The 18,769-nt window shown below is 40.8% G+C and overlaps 1 protein-coding gene across 1 annotated transcript in view; it reads right to left on the bottom strand.

The window, feature by feature from the left end:
• Positions 1-18,535, bottom strand: part of csrnp2 (cysteine-serine-rich nuclear protein 2) — a 29,231-nt gene extending 10,696 nt beyond the window's left edge. The window contains exon 1 of the mRNA XM_026920744.3: positions 17,837-18,535. The gene's annotated coding sequence lies outside the window, so the exon portion shown is untranslated. The remainder of the gene's footprint in view (positions 1-17,836) is intronic.
• Between the last annotated feature and the right edge of the window lie 234 nt (positions 18,536-18,769).

The raw sequence follows: 18,769 nt of genomic DNA, 5'->3' as shown, positions 1-18,769 counted from the left end.
TTGTTTCTCTTAGGGTTATTATTATTAATTAATTAATTTCTTATTATTATTCATTAATTAACTATTAATTTTCTCCCTAATTTAGTCATGGCCAATTCCCACCCATTCGAACTGCTGCTCATGCAACATCATGCATTATTGCAATTATCATCATCATTATTATGGTATGTTTGAGATGCTTGAAATGCTCAAAAACTGCACAAAAACTTTAAATTGTGAAGGAATATTTGATATTTGATCTTAAATGGTAAATTGCAATGGTGAAAATGTCACATGATGCAATCAGGAAGTGTGGCATAATTCCAAAGTACATGACACAGTGTGGGTTAAACTTCACATATATGGTATGTTTAATGATGGGGCATAGGCACATACACATAGCAAAAGTAATTCTTTCTCATAGAACCATGAGCTTGCAACAGGAAGTGATGGTTATAAATCAAACATTTTAACACTCCTCCAACAGAGTTAATCAGATTCAAAGATGTCAAAATATCCATGACACTAAATATTTGAAATCATAAACTTTGTTGTCATGGGGAGAGTGCCGATATATGTCATGTATTTAGGAAGTGTGGCATAATTCCAAAATACAGCATCGAATGAGTCTAAACTTCATAGATAAATTAAGTGTTAGGGCAGAGTCAAGTATACATGCATATAGTAAGTCAGTGTTATAGTGCCTTCAACTGGCAAGAGAAAGTGATGGTAAACAAACCTTTGTAATACTCTTACAGGGATGCAGAACAGTCATAGCGCATATAGTCAGAATGATGTCAATATGTCCATGATATTGAATTGGGAAAGAAATGTTGAGATCTTGAACAGTATTGTCATGGTGAGGAGATCAATTATCATGTCACACAGTGCAAACAGGATGTATGGCATAAAATGGGCTGAAGTTCACATATATGTTCAAGTCATGTTCATCTTCAAGTTCAAGTTCAAGTGCAGTTTATTGTCATCTCAGCCATATACAAGTACATAGTGAAACGAAACAACGTTTCTCCAGGACCAAGGTGCTACATAAGACGACACAGAACACCACAAAACTACAAGGGACTACATAATTTATACATAAAGTACAAAAGTGCAAACATGTGCAGACAGCACAAGACAGTACAATGACTACTGGGACAGACAATGGGCATAGTAAGTCCCAGTGCAGCACCAACCAGTACACAGTTCTGTTTAAAGTGAACCTAGTGACAATAGTGCAAATAGTACAAGAGCACAATACAACTAGCTGAAATGGTGTAAACATAAGTGTAAACATAAGAGTAGCAGCCTATGTAAAGTATAATATAATGAGTATTAGTAGCAGCAAAAACATATGCAAAAAACTTGCAAAAAAATTGCAGAGAGGATGGAGGATGCTCAGTTATGTGTGTGTATATATGTACGTGTGTGTGTTTTCCTTCAGTCCAGTTTCTGAGTATTGAGGAGTCTGATGGCATGGGGGAAGAAACTATTGCACAGTCTGGTCGTGAGGACCCGAATGTTTACCGTTTACCAGACGGCAGGAGAGTAGAGTGTGTGAGAGGGGAGTGTGGGGTCATCCACAATGCTGGTGGCTTTGCGGATGCAGCGTGAGGTGTAAATGTCCGTCATGGAGGGAAGAGAGATCCCGATGATCTTCTCAGCTGTCCTCACTATCCGCTGCAGGGTCTTGCGATCTGAGACGGTGCAATTCCCAAACCAGGTGGTGATGCAGCTGCTCAGGATGCTCTCGACAGTCCCTCTGTAGAACATGGTGAGGATGGGGAGTGGGAGATGTGCTTTCCTCAGCCTTCACAGAAAGTACAGGCGCTGATGGGCTTTCTTCGTTATGGAACTGGTGTTGAGCGACCAGGTGAGGTTCTCCGCCAGGTGACCACCAAGAAACTTGGTGCTCTTGACGATCTCCACAGAGGAGCCGCTGATGTTCAGCGGAGAGTGGTCATTCTGTGCTCGTCTGAAGTCAACAACCATCTCTTTAGTTTTTTTTTTTTTTTCAGCCAGCAACTGAATCCAAGATGGCAGCGCGGCAGTAGCACGCAGCGGCCACTCCGGATACAAAATGGCGCTATTTTTGTCTTTAGCCTGGCTTTTAACGGCACATGGACAGACACTTCTAAACTTCAGAAACAACACTACTCTGCACGATGATCTGCTGGACAAGCTACGCGATCTCGGCTTACTGCGGGGACCAGGCCTCCAGCCCTCGGCATCGCTTGATGCCGGTGGCCGGGGGAGGGGACGTCGCAAGCAGTGCGCGAGAAAGGAGAAGCGCAGCAAGAGGGCGGGGGGCCGGCTCTCCCGTCCATCCTGCTCTCCAATGTCTGCTCCCTGGACAATAAACTGGATTACATACGACTCCAGCAAACTACGCGGCGTGAGTTTAGAGACTGCTGCGTCTTTGTTTTCACGGAGACATGGCTCAGCGACAGAGTTCCGGACGCCACCATTCAGCTAGACGGGCTAGCCTTGTTTCGTGCCGACAAAGGCTCACGGGGGTGGCTTGTGTGTTTACATCAACACGGAATGGTGCAAGAACTCTGTGCTAGTTTCTAGTTATTGCTCATCACTGGTGGAGTTTGTGACTGTTAGATGCAGACCATTTTATTTACCACGGGAATTCACCACTGTCCTCATAATCAGAGTGTACATTCCCCCCAGCGCTAATGCTAAAGATGCGCTCTGTGAACTGTATGGGGCTATTAGCGAGCTGCAGAATTCAAACCCTGACGGACTATTTATTGTTGCCGGAGATTTCAACCATGCAAATCTCAAGTCAGTGCTCCCTAAAAATCCATCAGCATTTGGACTTTGCAACGAGAGGGAAGAACGCGCTGGACCTTGTTTACACAAACATCCCCGGCGCGTACTGGGCGGAGCCCCGCCCCCACCTCGGTTACTCAGACCACATCTCTGTTATGCTAATCCCAGCATATAGACCGCTAGCTAGACGCACCAAACCAGTTTTGAAACAGGTGAAAACCTGGCCAACAGGAGCCATCTCTGCTCTTCAGGACTGTTTTGAACACACTGACTGGCACAAGTTCACGGAAGCGGCAACTGACGGCGACTTCACTGACTTGGAGGAATATGCGACATCAGTGACCAGCTATATCAGCAAGTGCACTGATGACGACACCGTCTCCAAGACCATCACCACACGCTCCAACCAGAAGCCGTGGATGACTGAAGAGGTGCGTGCGCTACTGAGGACCTGAGACTCCACACAGCATCTCCACACATGTGGCGTAATATCATGTTATAATATAATGGCATAATATCATGTGGCGTAAAAGTATGCCAATACTGGCTGCCCTAATGAACAAGATAAATGTACTATAATTAAAATAAAAATAACAGCCTGCCAGTATTGATAATCTATGTGATGTCTATGATAAATTTTATGATACAACATGGAACAAGACAAAACAAATAGATAAACTTGTAACATAGTTAACAAAAGTATTCAAATATACAACCCATCACAGCAGTTAGCAGTTTGGAACTGACTCAAAATATTTATTTCACTCGCTTAAGTATTTTCCATTTTCTTATAAGATGGATGGATGAATGTTGTGCTACATAGTGTAGCACCCTTCAAAAAAAAAAAAATAATAAAAAATCAGAACATTTATATAAACCAAATAGAACTCGACACCAACACCGTTGATGGGGATACCTCCACAACCAAGAAGTCCAATCCTTCTGGTTACTAATTTATATGCCTGAAATACCCTTAACATATACTTCAAAAAGGAAGAAAGCTAATGAATAAATACTATTTCAGACCTTGTTGTGACCTTGATCCTGTTTGGATGAATTCTAAAATCTAACTAGTTCACAATGATTATACCATATAAATCCTACAAATATTCAACTAGTCCATTCTTGAGATATCACGCTAATTTCAGATGGATGGACACACAGATGGATGGCCATCTAGTGGTAAAGACTGAATGTTAATAAATCCAGCATAGCACAGCAAGACCTGAAACTCAGGGCAGGAGCATGTAAATTTTAGTATTTATGATGATGATAGCAAAATCCATCATAACCTACATAAACAAACAAAAATGTCTTAAACATCCATGAGGAGAGGATTATGTGGGCCATAATCAATCTTCCTCACACAAAACCCTCTTTTTAAACACTGCCATGAGAGAATATAAGGCTTTAAACCACTTGTGCAAACTAATGTCCATGTTCATGTGTCCATGTATTCAGTTGAGATTATGCCAACAGCTAACTCAAGTTAGAAAACAAGATAAGATAAACACTATAGTCAATATAGCAGTAATAATTAAAAGTAATTGTAATAAATGAGGGAAAGTCATTTTAAATGGGACTATTGGATTTAGTGCACTTGATCAGCACAATGCCTCAAACAGAATGCATTACCTCTAAATTTATTGCAACCATAAGGGGGAAAAAAAGAAAAAAGAGATATCTTAAACTCATTTATTAATTCTTTAGTAATGTTGTATATAAATGTTTGCATAATCCAAGATTACCTAAAGATTTTTGCTGGATTTACAAAACTCGTAAATGTAAAGCGGAAATATTCCACATTTCCTGTTTGTTACAGTGTAAGGCGTCAAAAATTCCTTTACAATTTAGCACCATGGACAGCTCGATTAGCATTTGCCATTGAACACTAGAATAGGCAGGTCCGCCACTGGCGCCCTGCGCTTTTCACAGATGAGAGCAGGTTCACCCTGAGCATGTGACAGACGTGAAAGGGTCTGGAGAAGCCATGGAGAACATTATGCTGCCTGTAACATCATTCAGCATGACCGGTTTGGTGGTGGGTCAGTGATGGTCTGGGGAGGCATATCCATGGAGGGACGCACAGACCTCTACAGGCTAGACAATGGCACCTTGACTGCCATTAGGTATCGGGATGAAATCCTTGGACCCATTGTCAGACCCTACGCTGGTGCAGTAGATCCTGGGTTCCTCCTGGTGCATGACAATGCCCGGCCTCATGTGGCGAGAGTATGCAGGCAGTTCCTGGAGGATGAAGTAATTGATACCACTGAATGGCCCCCACGCTCGCCTGACCTAAATCCAATAGAACACCTCTGGAACATTATGTTTTGGTTCATCCGACGCCGCCAGGTTGCACCTCAGACTGTCCAGGAGCTCAGTGATGCCCTGGTCCAGATCTGGGAGGAAATACCGCAGGACACCATCAGTCATCTCATTAGGAGCAAGCAAGTGGGGGCCATACAAACTACTGAGTACCATTCTGAGTTGCTGCAATGAAATTTCAGGAAAATGGACTAGTCTGCTGCATAATTTTTTCACTTTGATTTTCGGGGTGTCTTTGAATTCAGCCCTCTGTAGGTTGATAATTTTCATTTCCATCAAACGATGTGGCATTCTTTCTTTCCTAACACATTACCCAGTCTATATCAGTATAGATATCCAGCATGATATTTTTCCCCATTGAGATCTGATGTGTTTTCAAAGTGTTCCTTTAATTTTTTTTGAGCAGTGTATGATGAACCAAATAAGAGTGTTAAAAAATTTGGTTTATCAGCCACACTTCCTGTTGTCAGTTGGTGGTGCTATGACAAATCACTATTGCTAAGTGTATGCTACTATGCACCAACATTTAGTATAAATGTGAACTGTGGGCCAGATTGCATGATTTATATTAGATATGCCACACTTTGTTTGTGCAGTTTAAAATGTTGATTGCCTCACTACAGCAACACTGTTAGATATCAAACATTTCTTCAGAATTTTGCATCATGGACATCTTGACATCATGCTGACCAAATTTGGTTTGAAACTCTAAATACTCTTTCAAGGGGATTCATAAGTTTTAGTACCCATTAAAACACACAAAATCAAAAAAGGCTGACTTCCTTTTGGGTGGAGTTAATGGATGTGATAGTGAAATTTATTTGTCCTATGAACACCCACATCCATACCAAATTTGGTGCATGTAGGTGAAATTGCATGCTCATACTGAAGAAAAATATCAAAGGGGAGCTATTGAGCCCCTGGGCAACACCTGATTTCATTCCTTTGTGTGGTCCTGATGACCAGCATTTCTGATGAGAGTGTCAATTTTCGTGAGTTTTGAGCACGGCAAGCATCTCAAAAACAGCAAAATGTTCATATTATTATTATTATTATTATTATCATTATCATCATCATCACCATCTAGATTCAAGCACTTCAGGGCCTTTAAGGACATGCGTAAAAAGATATTACTTAATATTGTGCAAGCCTATAAGCACCTAAAGCAGAGAAAAAGCAAGATAATTAACAAATATATGGTAATTTCCCATAAAGAAATAGGATTTTTAAACATTTAAACTGCTGTAGTGACGTCTATTGTCCGATCTCCATGCTTCTTAAGAATCATTTGTTGCATAACTCACTTAATATCATCCAGTGTTGCATTTTCTTTTAGGAGCTATTGACTTTTGGGTACACCACTCTCATTTTTGTAAATAACCCTGTTCTGACTAAATAAATAAATCTAAATAAAGTTCAACATATTTTTCTGATTAATTATCTACCTTTTCCAGCCCCTGGAGGACTAATGGTTAGGCCTCTGTGAGCTCACTGGTGTGGCCAGGGAGCCAACCCCAGCCACTGGGATTGCATACGACAGACCACTTCCAGTGTTGGTCCCAAGCCCAGATAAAATTGGGGAGGGTTGCATCAGGGACGGCATCCGGCATTAAAACTGTGCCAAATCAAATATGCGGACCAATGATCCGCTGTGGCGACCCCTAATGTTAGCAGCCGAAAGAACATCAACCTAGAAAGTCCGGAGAATTGTACTACACTGGTTTTGTTGTGATTGAGTAAAAGGACTAGTTCACAAAAGCAGGTTTTAAATAATCACAAATATTTAATGAACAATTTGATTGACACCAGTGGCTCATGAGGCAAAGTTGTTCAGAATGAGGAGATAAAATATATGAATACTGTGTGTGCATAATATACAATAATTCACACATGTACAATGTGGTAGCATCTCCTGGTGGCAAAATTTATTTTATATTTCAAATTTTGCACAGACCTCAAAATTTGTCAAATAGTCAAATATTGTCTAATAGCTGTTGAACATTGATTGGTTGCCATGTTTTTCAAGATTGACATAAGGGATGCTAATTCTTTAGCTGTTTTTAAAACTCTTCTCAAAACATTCTTTTTCAGGAATGCTTTTGATTAGTTTTTTTATTGTATTGTGATTTATTTCTTGTTGAATTTATAGTATATTGTCTTATATTGTTGTGTTTTCGTTTCTGTAAGCTTTCATGGAACGCGCCTTGAGAAAGCAACTTTTAAAGGCGCTATATAAAATAAATGTATTATTATTAAGATTCACAACTGTCTTCATAGACACTGATGGGACCATGGACAAAGACATTTTGTGCGAGATTTCAAGTCGACTAGACCAATAGTTCCATATTTAGCACCAATTTCATGTTTTGTCCTGCTATAGCACCACCACGTGGCCAAGCTCTGCCATTTTATGTGCTTGACCTCAGATTGAGCCCATATACAAGTGTGCCAAATTTGGTGAAAATTTGTTATTCCGCTGAAGCGTTATAGCCATTTTAGTAAAAGTGTTGCACATTTGGTGGCAACGAGTTCAAGATGGACACTAAAGTAGGACATTGTTTTAATACTTATATTCGTTTGGGTTAAAACTTCAGCGAATAATTTTCTGACGCAGGTACAGAAATTCTCTTGATTTCTGTGCAGATTTTTTTCTTGCTCCCAGTCTGCTCAGAACTCTGATGTCAATAACTGAGGTAGGGTTTATGAAAGAACCAGCAAGATCTTCAATCAAAAGTCTTTAATAAGTTGAACTGTGGTTCTGTACACAGGGAACATAGAAACTGATGAACTTAACATTACAAAACAGTGTGACACACTGATATACGAATCCACCTTATTTTGCAACGCGGAAGTAATAGTACGTATTCCCTCTTTTTTGTTCAAGACTTCTGGTTCAATTCTTTTAAATATAGTAACGTAACATGAGCAGCTAACGCCTGTCTGCAGTCACTCAGGTTTCTTTAATAGAGGATTGTTCATTAGCTGCAATAACTCATAGCTTTAATTTCCAAGTAGTTTTCGCTGGAGCATTAGAGCTCCTCCATAGGGCTTCTGTCCACAAAGGGAAAAAAGCAAAATGTACAGTCGCTTTGGTGGTTTCTTTAACCAAAGCTGAAGAGCTTCTTCATGTTTAGGAGACAGATGGAGATCCTAAGGGGTCTTACATCCACATTCAGGTTTTGTGTGCAGTTTACGGTTAAAGCACACTTGCTCTAAGAAAACTTTTCGTTTGTGGCAGTTATTAAGGCTGCCCCTAACTGCACACACAATGCCAGTTTTCCACAAATAGTTATCAGAGCCTAAATAATTTTGTGGTCCCCACCAACCTCTATAAACAAACAAATAACCTCAGGTGACAACAAAAAACACAACAGATTTCAAGACCTAGTAATTTCTTCTCAAAAAGTAACCCAACACTCAGAAACCTGGTTGGGGAAAAATAAGTACACCCTTCCAACTTCCACAATCATTAAGAGAGTAATTAGCAGCTAGGTGTTACTAACAAAAAGCACAAGATTAGTTAATCAAGAAGTGTGACTACCTCTATAAAAGCAGAACTTTTGGCATTTGGTGTTATGGACCACTCAGATGTGTGTCTACATCATGCCAAGAAATCAGGCCAAGAACAAAGGACATCAGCCATGGCCTCAGAGAAGCAAATGTTGCTGATCATCAATCTGAGAAGGGTTAAGGATATCTCCAAGCAACTTGAAATTCATCATTCTACAGTGAGAAGGATTGTTTACAAAGAACCTTCAAGACAGTTGCCAATCTTTCTTTGAGTGGGTGTCCCAGGAAATTCAGTCCAAGGACAGACCATTTAATGTTCAGAGATATAAAGAAAAACCCAAGAACCACCTACAGGCTTCTGTAAGCACATTAAATGTTCATGTTCATTAGAGCACAATCAGAAAAAGGCTGAACAAGTATGACTTTACTGGAAGGGTGGCTAGGAAAAAGCCTCTTCTCTGCAAAAAGAACATGCCAGCATGCCTTAGGTTTGCAAAATTGCATCTGAACAAACCACAAAAGTTCTGGAACAATATCCTTCAGACTGATGAGACAAAGGTGGAGATCTTTGTTCATCATGCATAGTGCCATGCTTTGAGAAAACCCAAACACAATATATAGCCACAAACACCCCATACCAACTGTGAAGCATGGTGGTGGAGGGGTAATGATTTGGGCTTGTTGTGCAGCCACAGGACCTGGGAAACTTGCAATCATTGAGACAACGATGAACTTCATTTTATAACAGAATATACTGGAGACAAAAGTGAGGCCATCTGTCCAGGAGCTTAAGCTTGGCTGAAATTGGGTCATGCATAAAATAAATAAATAAATAAATCAAGGTCAAGTCAAAGTCCAGACCTCAACCCATTGAGATGCTGTGGCAGGATCTTTAGAGAGCTATGCATAAACAAATGCCTTCAAACATCAATGAACTGAAGCAATGTTATAAAGAAGAGTGGGCCATTGTTTTCTCCAAAACGATGTGAGACTCCTGATAAACTCCTACAGAAAATATTTACTTCAAGTTAATGTTGCTAAAGGTGGTTTTACTGAATTATAAGGTGTGCTTATTTTTTAGTACCTGGTTTCTGAATGTTGGTTTATCTACTGGTCTTTTTTGTGACCTGAGGTTATTTGTTTGTTTTAAAAAGTCGGTGAGGACCAAACAATTGTTATTTAGGCCCTGATGACTTAAAACAGAGAAGTGAAGGAGGGTACACTTTCTTTTTCCAATGAATGTATGCATCAGTAAATGATCATGCTGAACATTCAGAATGATGTGGTGTTAGGGGCACTGCACAATTCTCTTACAATTAAGTTAAATGTCCAGTACCAGCTGAGGAAAACAGCTCTCCAAAGAGCAAGGTATCTCCTGAAGTTTATCGATAAACAGGATTTTTCCTAATCATCACTCTTTCTGGTTTAAGCTCTGGCTACAGTAGGTTGTGTAAAGTGCCATATTGCACTGCTTAATAATATCCAGGTAGGACGTAGTTATTTATAATCTGTGGTGGGTATACAAATTTGTGCACATTTTTCTAAAACTGGAAAGTTTAACTTGCAGTCTGTTTCTATTTACATATATGCACTATTTTTTTAATGAAAGCATTCCTTTGTTTTTAATCACATTTTAATGACTACCAGTTGCTATGGTTTTAAAAAAAAATATATATATATATATATATATATATATATATATATATATATATATATATTATATATATTTGGTAAATGTGTACAAGTTTAGTTTGTGGTGCCAAGACCAAAGATTACTTCTTTCTATAAAAAAAATAATTTAGGAAATAAAATATTATCTATTATTTTCTATTCTGATAAGACCCTATTCTGTTCTATTTTATTATATTCTAAGTGAAAATCTTTCTTCATGTACTCTATTTTCTAATTTAATATACCAATGATCATGATGAATACATTAATATGCAAATTAGTCTATGAAGCCAACTACAGACTTCTAGCAATTTTTTGAGCATGATTTCTCTGAAGAGAGTTGGTATCACTGGCTACACTATAAGCAGAGATATCGATGTGAGGGCCGGTGAAGTAGCCTGCTAGAGGTTTACTGCAGTTAGAAAAGTAGATCAGTATTTTAAAGGTAAGGTATAATTTTCCCCTATTAATGTGCTATTTTAATCAGTTTCAGCAGAACTGTTATAAAGGTATTTTATGACAACATTATTAATATGGCAAAATTGTTTGATGTAGATTGTGCCTTAAAAATAATCATGGTTACATTTTTATATGTCCTCACCACACTGAAAGCATTCCTAATGTCATGTATGTCTGAATCATTTTAGATGCGAATGTGACTTAAATCAAACACAGCAAACAAGGTGTTGATTTTAAGCAGTGTTCCAGCACCGTGAGATATGAGCTCTCGTGTGCCGTACAGTGGTGGTCACTATACTATGGTGTGAATTCTAGATAGTGTGAAATCGCAACACCTTGACATTACACAACACAAAACCTTGGACGTGAATAATACACTATATTACCAAAAGTATTCGGTCACCTGCCTTGCCTCACATATGAACTTAAGTGCCATCCCATTCCTAACCCATAGGGTTCACTATGATGTCGGTCCACCTTTTGCAGCTATTACAGCTTCAACTCTTCTGGGAAGGCTGTCCACAAGGTTGAGGAGTGTGTTTATAGGAATTTTTGACCATTCTTCCAAAAGCGCATTGGTGAGGTCACACACTGATGTTGGTCGAGAAGGCCTGGCTCTCGGTCTCTGCTCTAATTCATCCCAAAGGTGTTCTATCAGGTTCAGGTCAGGACTTCAGGTCGGGTGCAGGCCAGTCAAGTTCATCCACACCAGACTCTGTCATCCATGTCTTTATGGACCTTGCTTTGTGCACTGGTGCACAGTCATGTTGGAAGAGGAAGGGGCCCGCTCCAAACTGTTCCCACAAGGTTGGGAGCATGGAATTGTCCAAAATGTTTTGGTATCCTGAAGCATTCAAAGTTCCTTTCACTGGAACTAAGGGGCCAAGCCCAACTCCTGAAAAACAACCCCACACCATAATTCCTCCTCCACCAAATTTCACAGTCGGCACAATGCAGTCCGAAATGTACCGTTCTCCTGGCAACCTCCAAACCCAGACTCGTCCATCAGATTGCCAGATGGAAAAGCGTGATTCATCACTCCAGAGAACGCGTCTCCACTGCTCTAGAGTCCACCACTGCATCCGACGCTTTGCATTGCACTTGGTGATGTGTGGCTTGGATGCAGCTGCTCGGCCATGGAAACCCATTCCATGAAGCTCTCTGCGTACTGTACTTGGGCTAATCTGAAGGTCACATGAAGTTTGGAGCTCTGTAGCAATTGACTGTGAAGAAAGTCGACGACCTCTTTGCACTATGCGCTTCAGCATCCGCTGACCCCTCTCCGTCAGTTTACGTGGCTGAGTTGCTGTTGTTCCCAAACTCTTCCATTTTGTTATGATAAAGCTGACAGTTGACTGTGGAATATTTAGGAGCGAGTAAATTTCGCGACTGGATTTGTTGCACAGGTGGCATCCTATGACAGTTCCACGCTGGAATTCACTGAGCTCCTGAGAGCGGCCCATTCTTTCACAAATGTTTGTAAAAACAGTCTGCCTGCCTAAGTGCTTGATTTTATACACCTGTGGCCAGGCCAAGTGATTAGGACACCTGATTCTGATCATTTGGATGGGTGACTGAATACTTTTGGTAATATAGTGTATATACACCGATCAGCCATATAGCATTATGACCACCTGCCTAATATTGTGTTGGTCCCCCTTTTGTTGCCAAAACAGCACTGCCCCGTCAAGGCATGGACTCCAATAGATCCCTGAAGGTGTGCTTTGGTATCTGGCACAAAGACATTAACAGCAAATCCTTTAAGTCCTGTAAGTTGAGAGGTGGGGCCTCCATGGATCGGACTTGATGGCTAGCACACCCCACAGATGTTCAACTGGATTGAGATCTGGGGAATTTGGAGGCCAAGTCAACACCTTGAACTCTTTGTCATGTTGCTCAAACCATTCCTGAGCAATTTTTACAGTGTGGCAGGCCGCATTATCCTGCCGAAAGAGGTCACTTCTATTAGGGAATACCGTTGCCATGAAGGGGTGTACCTGGTCTGCAACAACGTTTAGGTAGGTGGTATGTGTCAAAATAGCATCCACGTGAATGCCAGGACCCAGCAGAACATTGCCCAGAGCATCACACTGCCTCCGCCCGCGTGCGTTCTTCCCATAGTGCATGCTAGTGCCATCTCTTCCCAAGGTGAACAATGCACACGCACCCTGCCTTCCACATGATGTAAAAGAAAATGTGATTTATCAGACCAGGCCACCTTCTTCCATTGCTCCGTGGTCCAGTTCTGACGCTCATCTGTCCATTGTAGGCACTTTTGGCAGTGGACAGAGGTCGGCATGGGCACTCTGACAGGTCTGTGGCTACACAGCCCCACACGCAGCAAGCTGCAATGCACTGTGTGTTCTGACACCGTTCTATCATAGCCAGCTTTAACTTTTCAGCAATTTGTGCTACGATAGCTCTTCTATGGGATCAGACCAGACAGACTAGCCTTCACTCACCACACGGATCAGTGAGCCTTGGACGCCCATGACCCTGTTGCTAGTTCACCAGTTGTCCTTCCTTGGACCACTTTTGGTAGGTACTAACCACTGCATACCGGGAACACCCCACAAGGCCTGCCATTTTAAAGATGCTTTGACCCAGTCATCTAGCCATCACAATTTGGCCGTTGTCAAAGTCTCTCTAATCCTTACGCTTGCCCATTTTTCCTGTTTCCAACACATCAACTTCGAGAACCGACTGGTCACTTACTGCCTAACATATCTCAACCCTTGACAGGTGCTATTGTAACGAGATAATCAATATTATTCACTTCGCCTGTCAGTGGCCATAATGTTATGGCTGATCGGTATACACACACACAAACACACACACACACACACACACACACCCCCACACACACACACACACACACACACACACACACACACACACCCCAAACAAACAATACAAACTTATGCTGAATGAATTTGCATGGCCAAAAGTATGTGGACACCAGACCATCACACCCATATGTGGGCCTTCCCAAAACTATTTCCACAAAGTTGGAAACACAATTATACAGGATGTCTTTGTGTACTGTAGCATTAAGATTTCCCTAGCCTGGCACTAAGGGGCCCAAACCTGTTTCATCATGACTGTCTCTGTGGACAAAGTGAGGTCCAAAAAGACATGGTTTGCCAAGTTTGATGTCAAAGAACTCTAGTGGCCAGCACAGAGCTGTGACCTTAACCCCACTGAACACCTCTGAGATGAATTTGAACGCCGACTGCGCACCAGGCCTTCTCGCTTGTGAGTGCCTGACCACATTAATGTTCTTGTTGCTGAATCTGCACAAATCCCCACAGCCATGTTGCAAAATCTAATGGAAAGCCTTCCCAGAAGAGTGCAGGCTGTTATTGTTGGGGACTAACTCTTAACACCCATGGTTTTGGAATGGCCACATATGGGTGTGATGGTCAGGTGTCCACATATTTTTGGCCATACAGTATACACTGATAGAGCACTTTATAAGAAGCACCTGTACACCTACTCATTCATGCAATTATCTAAATCAGCCATTCATGTGGCATCAGTAAAATGCATAAAATCATGCAGATACAGGCTGGCAGTTGGTGCCAGACAGGCTGGTTTGAGTATTTCTATAACTGCTGATCTCCTGGGATTTCCATGTACAACAGTCTCTAGCATTTACTCAGTGAGCAGTTGTTCTGCAGATGGAAGCACCTTGTTGATGAGAGAGCTCAACAGAAAATGGCCAGACTAGTTGGAGATGACTGAAAGGCTATAGTCATTCAGATAACCACTCTGTACAATTGTGGTGAGCAGAAAAGCATCTCAAAGCACAACACGTCGAAACTTGAGACAGATTTGTTACAACAGCAGACCACGTCAGGTTCCTCTTCTGTCAGCCAAAAACAGAAAGCTTAGGCTGCAGTGGGGCACAGGACAGAAACTGGACAGGTAAAGACTGGAAAAACATAGTCTGGTCTGATGTATCTCAATTTCTGCTGAGACACACAGATGACAGGGTCAGATAATGGCACCAGCAGCATGAATCCATGGACCCAACCTGCCTTGTGTCAATGTTCAAAAGAATACTTTTGGGATGTGGTAGAATGGGAGAGTCGCAGCATGAAAGTCCACCTGAAAAATCTGCAGAATTGTGTGATGCAATCATGTCAACATGGACCAGAATCTCAAAAGGAATGTTTCCAACATCTTGTGGAATCCATGCCACAAAGAATTGAGGCTGTTTGAGAGCAAAGGGAGGCCCTACCCAGTATGGCGTTCCTAATAAAGTGCCTGATGACTGTACATCACCTGTGTGCAAACAGAAAAAAATCTCTGGGCTAACACAGAGACCAAACTTTACTTCCAGGGTTTTGATGTTGATGGTGATTATGGCTAAGAAAAAGAAAAACGACACAAAACCACTAATTGGTCATTTTGTTTAGTAACTGACAGCGTTTGTCCCAGCCAGTTGCTTAGAGGAAGGCATGGTTGTTAAATACTAGCACAAAGTTTGAACAGTCAGAGAAATTAATATGCTCTGGAATTATTACTCCTAATGGCAATTCTTGATCTGCCTAATGAATACTAATGAATCACTTCAGGTATAATGAGTTAATTAAATTCTGAGATTTTACAACTGGAAGGGTGTCCAAACTTTTGCACATAATTACTCTTTTCCCCTAATTTTTATGCTCTTCCAATATACAATAACGGTGCAAAAACATTTGCAGAAAAATGATTAAAGTAGTTTGCTGCAGAGGTTGTTTTACTTCTTTTCACTTTAAAAAGCAACTAAACTTTTACATACAACTGTATATACACAGTTGGAAAAAATTCAGCAAAGTATACAAAGCTTTCAGTGAAACTGAACATTTCGGACAAAAATCCCTTGCCAGCTGTGCAAGCAGAGTGCTTCTGGGGCTGTATAGGCCATACGACACAGAAAGTAACACCTCTCGCCTGTAAAAAGCTTACACATGGTATTACCTGCTTGCCATTTAAGTGAATTGTCTGACAAGCTAGCGCAGTAGAGTCAAGACTGCTGGCTTCTACAGAGCCAGCACTCGAATTGCTTTACTAATCAGGGGTTGTTTGCGGAATGAAATTAATTAGCTAGCCTACCAATTAAAGGCACCCATGTACAGAGTAGTCCCATATTTTGGTTGCCCAGAACTCTAATTTATTAGATCGTGGTAGCTAATATAAAGTAATGGATGGCTAGGGAGTTACAGAGTTCAGTGCATTAATACAGTTTAAGGGCATGACTAGTATAGAATATAGAATCTCCATGAAAAGAAAAAACTGTGTACCATAGTCCTTATCCTCTCCTGATGAGGTTTTTAAATGTAGTACATTGTGTTTGCACCCTCAACAAAAAGTCCACAGGTCACTGGTGAATGTTTCAGCTATGAGCTGCAGTGCTCTAGCCTCACATCACGATTAATCTTACTCTGAGTCTGGCTAGCATCTTTATTTTTTGTTGACATCTTTAACTGCAAGGTGATTGCACAGCAATTGACAGCAATGCACTTTATTTTCCTCAGTTTTATCAGTATTTCCACATGCCTGTGTGTTTTCAAATCTGAAACAATCATCTGTCATCTCTGCATGTTAATTACTCCATTAAGAAAAATCATTCCACCATCAGCCAGCTTTCACCTTGACCATTATGTGTAGTTCAGCAACCAGTGGGAGTCAGAGGTAGGCACTATAGTCATTGCAACAAGGTGCATTGTAAGGCCATAAAGTGCATAAGGTTTGAACATGCATACAAAACAAAACTTTTGTTTTTTCAAAAAAATCAGTGGAAGGAGGGTTTATTTTCCTTCTCTGGTTCTTTAACCTAGTTGTCTGTTGGGCAACTATGAATAACACAATTAATAACCCTGACATGAAATCTGCTTGTCCCAGATACATAGCTAGAGATTTATCCACATGTGCTGATAAGGAAGTTTTTATCATTGCAGATTGCACTTAATACTGTTTTTCACTTGACGATATCTTCAATTGGATCCAAAGACAGAGACAAGCCATTCGTCCCTCTGGGTTGGTTCTGCACAAGCACAAATGGAGAATATCAAAGTGTTTTGACTGATTTCAAACTATAACTGACCCCAAGAAATTAGAGTAAATGTAAATACACACTAATTTATTAAAATCTGATAAAAGCTTTAATCAAATCTAGGGTATCATACTGTTTATATGACCACTTGAACAAGCTGATCACTGCTAACATCAAATAATGCCCAAACTCTTAGCAGCATCACTCACTCTATATTCAGGTTTGTTGAGACTTAAAGGTCTACATGCAAAAAATAATGTGTTCACACACTGATAAAGCTTAATTTACAAGGCAGATAAAATGACAGTCTGGCATAGGAACATGTGATGCATCAAAGGCTTAAACTTTCTTCCTGGACTTCACTCACATAATTTCTGCAATTTCTGCTACTGACTAAAAGCACTGTTACAGTAAATGCCTAAATACATCCACCCTGACACCAATGTTCTATTATACATAATAGATAATATAGGCCTGTAATATACATATACCCCGTGTAAAATACGTGGAGACTAGACTGAGATGCCGCAATATATTCTTTGAACACATCCCAAACCGAATGAAGACAAGTAATTAGACTGGTAATTATGACATTAGGTTATGTGTGTTCAGTGCATGAACACGTCACGTTTTCTCCCAGCCAACCGGCCACGCTGATGACGTGACGCTGAACAACTCAGTTTCATCAACTAAACAATTCATCCACATTTCCCAGTCGGGCGCATTTGTGGAATTGTGTTAAAAAAAAAAATCCTAACGCTGAGAACTGAACACTGTCAGACATGGTGGCAAGGAGCAAGGGCTACACAATAGCTGAAAAAGCCAGTCAGCATGCGAGAAAAGAAACGATTGTCCAGCTGAGCCAGTTGCATTTTTCTTTAATCCCATATTGTAGCTGGCCGAAGGATATGAGCGCAGCAGGCTATGACAAGGCAAATATTTATTTGCGTGTAGAACAGTCAGGCTGATGGCCATCGTTTCTGTGCTTCTTTTTCTAGGCTATAGGAAGCCAAGGCTACATGGGAAGCCAAGCCAGGGTGAAACACAAAACCTAATCAGAGTCCTTACCTTGGATACAAACAGAAAGCCTTTCAGACAGTGAAATCGTTGTTCGGGTCGTCGTTATTTCCTCCTTTTGGAATATTGTTAGCAAAATTCACCGGTTAGCAGGTTAGCAGATGAGGGACAAAGACGACTTTAGCCCAGAGAAAGTGGTCTCGTCAGAAAAGAAACACCGGTTTGGTATGCCCGGGTTCTCTAGGCAGCCACATTTAGACATACTAGGCTATTAACAAAACAATCATAATTCAGGACTGTGTGCTGTTTACGTTGTATTTCACTTAGTTTGTGACACAGGCATATGAGGCTATGACTTAAATGGTGCAGGCAATAGGTGGAGTTCTTTACAAACAGAAACACAAAGTCAGACAATAATCTCGGTCAGCTAAACTAAAAAGGTACTACTTTTACGAGAACATGCAGCCAACAAACGATGAAGAAGCTGGCTTTAGCAAATAGCTAGCTGTATTAAAATAGATCAAACCGAGAGCAGGCCGGTTCGAGTCCATTTTCTTTCTTTAATGGACGTTTTAAACACCGATATCCTCAAGTAAAATCAAACATTAATATTTTTAGCCAGCACGGAAGGTGTCGTTTTAGAACAATAATTCTTTCTCTTTTTTGCCAGAGCACCGGAGCTCCTCTGCGTTGCTCCAGTTCGTTACAAGTAACAATAAAGGATGAAACGCTACACGATAGTATTATATACTTCGTGTGACGTCACCTGCACGCTGCCCTGGAGACTGCTGGGAACTGAAGTCCCTTTGCAATGTCGAACACTACTTTTTCTGAAACGACACAGTTACTTCTTCGAAAAAGGTTAAAATGGTTGATTCCTGTTTGTTGAATTCAAATCAGTGCCAATCTTTATGTTAAAAACTCACTTTTCTCAAAAACTCACCCGCACCATTCTTGCGTTAAACCTTTATGGTCTCTAAGGTC

This window comes from Pangasianodon hypophthalmus, chromosome 16 (genome assembly GCF_027358585.1).
Source record: "Pangasianodon hypophthalmus isolate fPanHyp1 chromosome 16, fPanHyp1.pri, whole genome shotgun sequence".
Lineage (NCBI taxonomy): Eukaryota > Metazoa > Chordata > Actinopteri > Siluriformes > Pangasiidae > Pangasianodon > Pangasianodon hypophthalmus.
Note: the sequence above shows the minus strand (reverse complement) of the source record. Positions and strands in the feature narration are given on the sequence as shown.